The 11,844-nt window shown below is 35.1% G+C and overlaps 1 long non-coding RNA gene across 1 annotated transcript; it reads left to right on the top strand.

Annotated features, from left to right (window-relative positions):
• The first annotated feature begins 10,060 nt into the window (after positions 1-10,060).
• On the top strand, positions 10,061-11,678 carry LOC132171181 (uncharacterized). The gene is made up of 2 exons (XR_009439013.1): positions 10,061-10,338; positions 11,386-11,678. It is a non-coding gene; the product is annotated as an uncharacterized LOC132171181 (long non-coding RNA).
• The last annotated feature ends 166 nt before the right edge of the window (positions 11,679-11,844 follow it).

The following is an 11,844-nucleotide window of genomic DNA, read 5'->3' as shown; positions in this document are numbered from 1 at the left end:
AAAAAAATTTGTTCAAAAATTAAATGAACAACTATACTCATCTAAATACATCAAATGGACCCTCTTCATTTTAAGTCAAATGGAGAGGATGTGTTTCTGACTGAGAGACTGTCATGTGTGTCGCTATTCAAATAATGAGACTAGATTGTTACAAAAAAAAAAAAAAAGGACCGTGATAAATTAAAAAAAAAAAAAAAGCTACTCCTTTTTTTATTATTTATATTTTATTTTATAAACATATAATGAAAAAATGGTCACGATTATTTTTTAAATTTCTGATAGGTGTTAAGACATTCGAAGACAACGTGAAATAGTTATTTTGAATTAAATTAATGTATTATTTATTTTATAATTTTCATACGTTATATATTAATTATTTAACTCTTCTAATTTTCATAAATTGCATATTAATTATATAATTATTGTATTCTTGATTTCATTCAACTATAAATATTTCATTTTATTGTACTCAAGTGAAAAAAGAAAAAGATGTAGCCAACTCATGCATATCCTCTCTAGGGCTCTCTCGAAAACCTATAGGGGGAGGAGCATTCTTTCAACACAAACTCTAGTCGGTGTTTGTGGGCAGAAAGGCATAGTTATGTATCTCTGTGTAGTTGAAAAAAGGAGAAGCGTCCCAATGGTGGGAATTATGGAGGATGGTCTAGCAGATTTATGGAAAAAATTCACATTGACGGAGGCAGAGCATGAGGGCCTCGAAGCTGTGGAAGAGGAGGTGGAAGGGATTTCTGTAAAAGGGAATCATTGTCTTGTAGGGAAGTGTTGTGCCAAATACCTACCTAAATTAATAGACAAATAATTGGTATGTTTTACTTACAAGTGCATGAGATCAAAACGATAGTATATGATACAAGTACGAGATCATTCTTTAAAACTAATTCTCCAAATTAAAATGCCAAATTGTCACAGATTTGCAATGTTGAAAAAGATAAAGATAATGAAAAGGTTAGGGCTTTGATATCCACCACTAATCCAACTAATTAAGAAAATACTAGGTCAATTTTCTAATCATGTGGTATAATCAATGCTTGTCAACCTAAGGGCATGATATCTACTTCTAGTTCCCATGTTGATTAAGCCAAGAATCCATAATGAGGTTCTTTTGTCACTTTATTAACCCCAATATTCGGTCATCTAAATTGACTTAATTAACAATTTCATACCATAAAATATGAGAAATTCAATCACATAGACATAATCAATTTAAATAAACCACAATATGATTGAAACAAACGCACTAGTATTAAACTTAAAATGACATGATTAAGGCTTCAATCTAGTCCTAACAAGGAGTTTAGTTACACATAATTAAACTAAAACTAAAAAGAAAAGGAAAAGGGAAAGAAGAAACCGAAAAACGCTTCTTGAAGTAGCCTCCTTATCCTCTCTCCAAAATTTAATATTTTTCTAGAGGCTTAGAGATCTATTTATAGGTTTAGAAAAACCTTAAAATCCCTAGAAACCCTAGTAAAGTCAGAGGTTTAAGTCCTAGTCCAACTAGGATTTGGAAAACCTAATTTAATGTTGAAAAAGAGTCTGGCTGCATGTCTTTTTGCTCCAGCGCTTGATCCTAGGTCTGATGTGTTGGCCACCTCATTTTGGCCAAGGCGGTGGCTCCAATTTATTTTTTTTATTTTTTATTTTATTTTTTTAATAATTTTAATGTCCAAAACGATGTCATTTTGGGCTGAATGGGTGTTATAGTTTTGGGGCCCAAAACGGTGTAGTTTTAACGTGGGAGTGTAAGGGGCATAAAAAGTCAAACCATTTAAGTTTAACGTTGAAAACTAATAGAGGGGTTCAAAGTGATAAAAATTGAAAGTTCAAGGGTTCAAAGTGAGAGATTTGAAAGTTTAGAGAGAATTTGTAAAATTGACTCAAAGTTCAGGGGATCAAAGTGAAGTTTTCCCTTAAATTTATTTCGAGTTTGAAACTTCGTTAGTCAATTCCTCCTGTATAACATTGTTGTTACTGAGTGTTTATTCTTTTGAGAACAATAATTCGTGAGTTTTTTTGAGAACGTGCATCTGCCTTGTGAGCGCGGTACTGGTAGAGGCTGCACCGCCAGAAAAGTGGAAGCACCGCCACGCATAAAGGCAATACCGCCAGTGCACTGCAGCCCATGCGCAGCCGCAACAGTGGCTTTAAGACCACACCCAGCAGAGCTGCTAAAGGATTGCTGTGCGTGGGCAGATCAGGTCGCCACCGTTGGATGGCTGTCTATCGTAGCCGCCATAGTTCTGGTGGTGACGCTGCATTGGTGGCTGGAGGCGCTAGTGCTTCGTGTATGACAGCGACGACGGCGACACTTGAGAGTTGACAGAGAAAGATTTTCGGATCAAGTGGATTGGTCTCAGGTTGGGTTCCTTAACCCGAATGGTGGAAGCCCATTTAAAAAAATTGTTTTTAAAAAGTTACCAGCCCAAACGGGCTCATTGGAGCCCATGTCCTGACCCAAGCAGGTCAGCCCATGCCTGCTAACCTGAGTAGACCATTCGGCTCCGCGGACTGATCCAAATGGGTCACCCGCAAAAGAAAAAAATTGTTGCAGAGACGTGCAAGGTTGTGGTTAGAACCTATGCCTTGGGCTCAAAATCTTCAGCACATGAATCTCCGAGCCACATAACAGGTTTCGCTCTACATTCTTCACTATATTTTATATTGTAAATAAATAATTGGCATGAAACTATTTTAATGGAATTTTCTTTATGATTATTCCATACGACTTTATGAATGAAATTTTATATGTGATTATTCCATATAAGTTTACGATTGTAATATTTGATGTGATTATTCCACGTAATAGCATGCATAAATATGAATGATATATTTTAAAATGTTGAATTTTTGTAATTTTTGTTTGTTAAATTCAATGTGTTTTTAAATTATATATATATATATATTGAGAAATATTGAAATATGCCATTATTTGAATTTTTGGTATGCATGTTATATTCTGTGTAATTCCATATGAGATTAATATGTTTGTTCATAATTTATTCCATAATATTGAGGAATAAATTGATATGCTTAGAATTACATAGTCATCGTTGAACTTAGAGGGAATATGGTTGAGTAGAGTTTATATTTTAAACTCCTCATATACATAATTTGCGTGTTAAATGAATTAGAGGTGGTAACATACTACCTGTGGTGTTGGAGATGATTCTGAGCTTAGCGAAATTTTTGATCTCGTGTAGAAAATTATCATTGTCTAATTTAGGTTAAAACTGCAAATTAAGTATGTGTGTGCTAAAGATGGGCATGTTGACAACGAAATGGTAGATGTTCAAAATCATTTGAAGTAAGCAATTGTGAGTTTTGCTTGATATAATGGTCCTTATGAACCAAGTCTTAGTATGAAATTTGATAAATTAGAAGATGCTCATGCATGCTATAATGCTTATACAAGGTGAAGTGGTTTTAGTATTCGAAGAAGTCATTCTCAACTAGCGAATGATAAGTCAATAAATTTGATAGAATATGTTTGATCAAGGGAAGGATTTCGTCAGAAAAATTATCAAGAGAAAATCTATACAAACCCAGAACATGCAGAAACAAGGATACAATGTAAAACAATTATGGGTTTAAAGAAAGTGAGGTTAAGATGTACTGTATGTATGTTCAAAATTGAACATAATCATGACCTCCTTAGTCCTAGAAGTACAAGTTTGCTTCGTGAACATAAGAGAGGTAACACTTGCCCAAAAACATCTTATAGAAACACTCAATGAATTCGGTGTACCTCTAAGGAAGATAATCTTGGTGTTGAGTAAAGAATCCGATGATGACCATAATGTTGGTTGTATTGCTAATGTTCAAAATTATTTGGACAGTAAAAGAATTTTTTTTGGAGAGGAAGATGCACAAAAAAAATGTACAATTATTTTTTCAAGAAACAAAGCAAAAATTCGAGTTTTGTTTACGTGATCCAAGTGGATGAAAATTAATACATACACAATTGCTGTTAGGCAGATGCTAGATCATGAGCTACATACCAATATTTTAGAGATGTTACTTTTGAAGCTACCTACTTGACAAATTGTTGTAAGGTGCATTTTGTTCATTTTACTGGAGTTAACAATCATCACAAATTTGTAATGTTTAGATGTGCTTTGCTTGTCAATGAAACAACTGAATCTTATACATAGTTATTGAAAACATGACTCAAGGCAATGCTTGGACGTGCTCATTTTACAATTATCATAGATGATGACAAGGCTATGGGTAAGGCGATTGTGGAGGTATTACCAAATACCACTCATAGATTGTATTTGTAGCATATTTTACAAAAAGTTCAAGAACATTTGGCTCATATATATAATAAATATCTATCTTTTCAAAGAGAATTTTGGCATTGTATTTATAATACAATCACAATTAAAGATTTGAGACATAATGTAGTGAAATTGTAGGCAAGAATGAGTTTGGAGAAAATGATTGGTTGAAAAAATTTTATATGCGGTGTGAAAAGTGGATGTCGGCTTACTTTTGAACCTCATTTTGTGCCAGCATGTCAATAACTCAATGGGGTGAGAGAATGAATTAGTTTTTTGAAGATTATGTTCATTCGAGTACAATGGTGAGTCACTTTGTCTATCAATATGAAAAAGCCTTGGATGCTCGTTGTTTTAAAGAGAAAGAAAGATGTGTCAAGACAAAAACTTCAAGATTGATTTCGAAAACATGTTACAAGATGTTAGCAGATGCGGCAAAGGTTTACATAAGATAGTCTTTTTTATTTTTTATTTTATTTTTTTAATTTATGTTTCAAGAAGAGCTATTTAATAGTCAAAATTACAACTCATCTAAATATCGAGAAGGAGGGACGAAGATATATAGGGTAGCCTTTCATGAGAATGTCAATTTTATGAAGTTGCATTTAAAGCTCTCGAGAGGAAAGCTACTTGTACATGTCATAAGTTTGAAATTGTTGAAATTCTGTCTAGGAACATTCTTCAAATTTTTTTGAAGATATCTTTGGTGGACACAATAGCCTAACATTATGTTTTAGAGAGACGGACGATAAATGCCAAGAGTCGCATTATACATGGCATATCTAGTGATGATAGACAAGTAGAAACACAAAATTCTTCCATCTTGATGAGAAATAGCTCAATTTTGCAATTTTATGAAGTTGTAGAGGTGGTCGGCGTCGTCTAGGTTGGTCGGCATTGTGGCTAGCGTCGTCTAGGCTGACCGGCATCGTGGCTGGTGGAGCCTCCTAATTGTTGGTGGCACAAAGGTTTGGGTAGATGAATAGGAAGAAGTGAACAAAATGTTTTATTACTTTTAACGCATATGAGGGATATAAGAATAAAAATCTAGTGTTTTTGTTTATTTATCTTAAGGTATTCTATGTTGATTTTGTCAAGCTCTCATTGAAGGGCACAAAGAGGTCTTGGTTTGTGCCAAGACCCTATTAAAGTTATTCTCATAAAATTGCAACATTAAGCTATTTCTCATCAAGGTGGAAGAATTTTGTGTTTCTACTTGTATATCATTACTAGATATGCCGTGTATATTGCGATTCTTGACATTGATTGTCCATCTCTCTAAAACATAATGTTGGGGAATAGTGTCCACAAAAAATTTCTTCAAAAAAAATTTAAGAATGTGCATATAGAGAATTCCAACAAATTTAAATTTATGACATTTGCAAGTAGCTTTCTTCTCAAGAACTTCAATGCAACTTCATAAAATGGACTTTCTCTCATGAAGGGCTACCCCATATATCTTCGTCCCTCATTCTTCCCGATGTTTAGATGAGTTGTAATTTTGAATATTAAATAGCTTTTCTTGAAATATCAAAAAAAAAAAAATACTCTTATTTAAATCTTTGTCGCCTTGCTTTCATCTTGTAACGTGTTCAAAATTGGTTTCGAAGTTTTTGTCTTGACATTTGTTTCTTTCTCTTGAAAATAACTTGTATCCAAGGCTTTTTCATATTGATAGACAAAGTCACTCACTATTGTGTTCGAACAAACATAATCTTGAAAAAACTTATTATTCATATTCTCATTCTGTTGAGTTGTAGACATGTTGGCACAAAGTGTGGTTCGCAAGTAAGCCGATATCCACTTTTCATGCCTCATATAAAAATTTTTAACCAATCATTCTTTTCCAACTCATAGTTGCCTACACTTTTACTCCATTCCATTTCAAACTCTTCAATTGTGATTGTATTATGAATACAATGTTGAAATTCTCTTTGAAAAGATGGACATTTGTTATATATATGAGCCAAATGTCTTGGAATTTTTTGTACAATATGCCACAAACACAATATATGAGTAGTATTTGGTAGTACCTTTGCAATTGCCTTGCTTATAACCTTGTCATCATTTGTAATAATTGGTAGGTGGTAGCACATGCAAGCATTGCCTCAAGCCATGTTTTCAACAAAACCTGAATTTTGATATCTTTCAAGAAAATAATTGTACATTTTTTGTGTGTCTCCCTCTCCAAAAAGAAATCTTCTTCTATTGCCCAAATAACTTTGAACATCTTTAGCAATACCACCAACATTATGATCACACCCAGATTCTTTACTCAACACCGACATTATCTTCCTTGGAGGCACACTAGATTCATTGAGTGTGTCTATAAGATTTTTTTGGGCACGTTTTACCACTCTATGTCCATGAAGCAAACTTGTACTTTTAGGACTAAGGAGCTCATGATTCAGTCTAGTTTCGAACTTACATACAGTCAATCTTAACCCCTATTTCTTTAAACCCATAACTACTTTACATCCTATCCTTTTTTTTGCAAGCTTCGGGTTTGTATAGGTCTACTCTTATTAACTAATCCATACCATATGCATATGTTGATCAGACAACATATATGAGGAATTTAAGAAAACAGGAATTAATCAAGTTAAATATCACAACATGATCATCACAAAGGCGTCAATATTGAAATATTAAATAAACATAATTAGGGTTTCAATCTAGCCCTACTAAGTAATTTAGTTACACATAAGTTTGATGTTAAACATCTTCATAAAATAAAATAGAAAGAAAAAAAATAAACCTGAAATTTGAACTTGAAGAGCCCCAATTCTTCTCCTTGGAAATTGTGTGCCTATTCTAAAGGTTTAAGGGTCTATTTATAGGCCTTCGGAACACTCTAGAAACCCTAAAAATCAAAAGGTTTGAGCCATAGTTCGCACAAGGCTTCAAAACCCTAAAAGAAAACACTTTCCAGAATAAGGCTGCAGCTGACTTGCTCCTCACGCACAGGTGCACTCGATCGCATCACTGCGATCGATTTTCTGTGTTGGGCGCTTAATCGTAAATACGATCGAGGCTTCTTCTTGTGTGCATGAGTGCACGCCTTGCGCTTGTCTAGTCCTTGCTTGTAGTGCGCTCGATTGCAGCTCCACTATGATCAATCGCACTACCAAAGCCTTTAGCTTTTTCCAAAATTACTCTTTAAGTCTGATACTTTCAGATTTACTTCATTTTCTTCCAAAAACCTATAAAACCATGAAAATACAAAAATGAAATAAAATTGTACAAAGTAACAAAACTAAGGAATTAACACAGATAAGTTAAGGGCAAAAATATGAATATTTTGACGCTTAACAAAGCCAAAAAAACAATTTTTTTTAAAAAAATCGGTTACTAGACCGAGTGCAAACCGGAACCAGCCGGTAACCAGCACCCCGGTTAACTGGGACCTAGTTCCCAGTTCCAATTTCCCAAAACCAAGAACCGGGGTACCCCGGTTGCGATCCCCAGTTTTGGCCAAATACCTGGAAACCGGACTGGGTTGACACCCTTAAGTCTATGTATAGTTTGAAGGAAAATATGAAGAAAGCTCACTATGAGGCTTTTTATTCATCAAGCATATAATGTGTGGAACTGTCAAGCAAAAAGCTTTGATATGCTTGGGTATCAAAGCTTTATGCTTGATGAGAGCCCAGTCATTAATTTTAATGTTGGGAAACTTGATTATGTTGATTTCCTTGGGATAGATACTATTTTATCAAATTCTTCTAACAATACTTGTGAAAAACTTTATTTGGTAGAGGAGGATTTTATGCTACAACAAAAAGGGGTCGTTGATCTTTCTTTGGAGATCTTCATGGTGTGTGAGGCAAAGAAGGCAAAACATTCAAAGTTTGGTCAATCTCGGGATAGCAAGCAAAACCTTCAAAATGATCGTCACAACCCTATGGTGATTAGAGGAGTCTTATTGTAGGATGCTACATTGGAGTGATATTGAAAAGGAAGGAATGGAGCGGGTTGATTGGCCATCCAAAGGATCGCGGGAAGGACCATCCGAATTCGAGGACGAATTCTCTCCAACAGGGGGGATGTAGGGGGAAGCGGGTGGACCTTACCCCTACGAGCTTAATAATGAGGATGCAAATTCGAGGGCGAATTTTCTCCAACCTGAGGAGAATGATGCAGATCGGATGAAGCTGGCAGAAGGCTCCATTCGAAGTTCCGTTCGAACCCCATTCGAACAGCCCTATGTTATTTGCACATTTTCTATGTTTTAAGTCAAGTCCCATTTGAACGGTATTATGTCCCATTCGAACACGTATGGTTGTTTAGGGTAAACTGACTTTATTTCGTGTTTTATTATGTTGAGGGTTTTGGGAGTCTATATTTCATATTTTATTAGGTTTTGGGTTTTGGGGGTTTATAAATACATGCTTATAGCCTCCAGAAACGCAATTGTTGTTTATGAATCAGTTTTGATAAATAAAAAGCCTCAGAGTTGAGCTTTCTTCATATTTTCCTTCAAATTATAGATAAACTCTATAGTTTTGAGAAGAATTCTTAAATCTTTGATAGACTCAAGATCTAGAATTATCTATCCGTTATTTTCTTGATGTTATTCATTGCAGCCCACTAAGTCATGTTGCATCAGTTGGTATCAGAGCCCAAGTTACCTTCCATTGATGGGGAGGGGTGACCATTGTGCAAGTATGAACGAAGTATACGTGCGCATGGAGGCAGCATGTAAGGAGCAACCGGCGATTCGTTTGCGGCACATGAGTGGTGGGCCGAACGGTTGTCGTTGCCAACCAAGATCGAGATTCGCGGTGGTAGAAGGCAAATCTATCGCTGAACGTTGGCAATACGTGGAAGATCAATTTGAGGCTATGAGGGATCAAATCGAAGCCCTCACTACCCGATTATCCAACATGGGTGGTCACAATGGGAATGGATCCAGGAACCCTTTTGCGGAGCGCCGAACACACGGACTTCAGCCCCTTGTGCAAGCTCATGCCAATCGGTTGGTGAACGGGTTCAAACTCGATATGTCGGAATTATAAGGTTGCTTGCAACCCGAAGAGTTCCTTGTGACAGAAAAAATCGACAGAAAGAAGGTGCCTAAAGAGGAGGTGGTGATTAGGAGTCAATTGGTTATGGAGGAGGAAAATGGATTTATTGAGGAAGATTGCTTGGTAGATTGGGCCTCTCCACCAAACTATGACACCTATCCCAACGAAGAGGTGAGTTCTATACATCAAGTGCTTGATGAAATCCCTAAAAAAAAAGTCTTTGATTTGGAAGTTGATTTCCTTGTAGTAGATGCTATTTTGTCAAATTCTTCTAACCAAATTTGTGATGATATCTGTATGGCGGAGGAGAGACGATGTAACGCACAAGATAATTATTAAGTTTGTTATTAATAATTTCATAGTAATCTAAATTAATTAATGAGATAAAACATGAGATGATTTAAAATAATAGATATAATAAAATGGGATTAACGGTATTAGGATAATAATTCCTAGTGTGGTAAATAATTATATGTATGGGTAAATTGTAGTTGAAATAAATAGTAGGGGTAAATCTTGCAATTCTAAATAGTTGGAGCATTAAAATAGAAATAGAATCCTATCCTATGCCACATGTCAAATTTTCATTGGCCATTGGAGATACCTTATCTCTTTAGTTTTAGAAGAAAAATGTAAAATAATAATAATATATTTTTTTTGGCCCCAGCGTTCTACTTCCATCTTTTCTTTCTTTCCTCCTTTCTTTCTTTCTCCCATACCCCTCATTCACGCACACACACAGCAGCCCCCTTTTTCCCATTTTCCCTCACTCTTTCTCCTTCCACAAACCCACACACACGGCCTAGATTGGGAGAGACAAAGCTGCAGATTGAGAGAGAGAGAGAGAGGGGTACTGTTGGCTGGGAGAAAGAAAGAGAAAGAAGGAGAAGAAGAAAGAAGAAAAAGAAAAGAAAAGGAAAGTAACGAATTTGAAGGGGGTTTCGGCTAGGGGTGCTTGAGAGGTGTATCGCGGTTGAATCAAGAGTTCACTGGAGGGTACTCAACTAAACAAGGTAAGTATTTTATTTACTGGGCAAAAGATACTATATTCTAAGGTTTAAAATGTGTTTTGTGATGCATTTGCCAATTTAATGATGTTTCATGAAATATTTGATGAAAGGTTTCTATGAGCTTTTATGAGCTTATAAGATAAAATGATGTTTATGCCATGAGTATGATTCTATGAAATGATTCATAAAATAGCATATGAGCATTTATAGCATGAGCATGAGCATGAGCATGGATGATATAAATGAGATGATATTATACTATGTATATATATGCATGATGGATGATATGAAGGAGATGATGTTATATTATGTATATATATATATGCATGGCGGATGATATGATGAGATGATGTTATATTATGTATATATATGCATGGCGGATGTTATGAGGAGATGATGTTATGTTGTGTATATATGCATGGCGGATGTTATGAGGAGATGATGTTATGTTGTGTATATATGCATGGCGGATGTTTTGAGGAGATGATGTTATGTTATGTATATATGCATAGCGAATGTTATGAGGAGATGATGTTATGTTGTATATATATGCATGGCAGATGTTATGAGGAGATGATGTTATGTTGTGTATATATGCATGGCGGATGTTTTGAGGAGATGATGTTATGTTATATATATATGCATAGCGAATGTTACGAGGAGATGATGTTATATTATGTATATATGTATGGTGGATGTTTTGAGGAGATGATGTTATGTATATATACATGGCGGATGTTATGAGGAGATGATGTTAAGTTATATATATATATATGCATGGCGGATCTTATGAGGAGATGATGTTATATATGTATGTGTATGGATGGTATGACAAAATGATGTTACATGAGCATGCATAACATATGATTTTATGATAATGATGACTATCAATATGTTTTATTGTTAAGCCAATTAAATTGTAAGTATATTCAAATGATGGTTATTTGGAAAGCCTAGTAATTTCTATACTACTGAGCGTCTCTATTTCATGGAGACGGTGGGCTCACAAATCTGTCTGCATCATGGGTGGTGATGATTCCCATGGTGCAGGCGATGTGGTTAATGTTGATGCAGGTGCGGGGATTATTGAGGATGACCCAGTAGCTATGTATTTGGGTTACTACAACATTTGAAGCATAGTTGCATCAAATGTTATTTTGTTGGACTAGATAATAGCCCCATTTTTGTAGAGTTTACATGTATATGCTTAGACTTTGTTATTTTGTATATGGCTCGTGTCGCATGTGACACTTCTGTATAGCCATTCTTTTGTATGTAAGCTTTAATCACTTAGATGTATTAATCAGCTCTAATGTGTTATATTATATCTTAAGTTAGTTATATTTTGCTGCAAGTATATAAACTCTGATGAATTATTAATGTTGCATATGTGGCATATGATATTGTCAAACAGGTTAATGCACGGGTTCATGGCATACTACGGTATTGCCATGCCACTGTGACAATCTGCGTTGTGGGTATGTTTTTTTTTTTATAAAAAAATAGTCT

Source organism: Corylus avellana, chromosome ca1, assembly GCF_901000735.1.
Source record: "Corylus avellana chromosome ca1, CavTom2PMs-1.0".
Taxonomy (NCBI): domain Eukaryota; kingdom Viridiplantae; phylum Streptophyta; class Magnoliopsida; order Fagales; family Betulaceae; genus Corylus; species Corylus avellana.
This window is presented reverse-complemented; position numbering and strand designations above follow the sequence as displayed.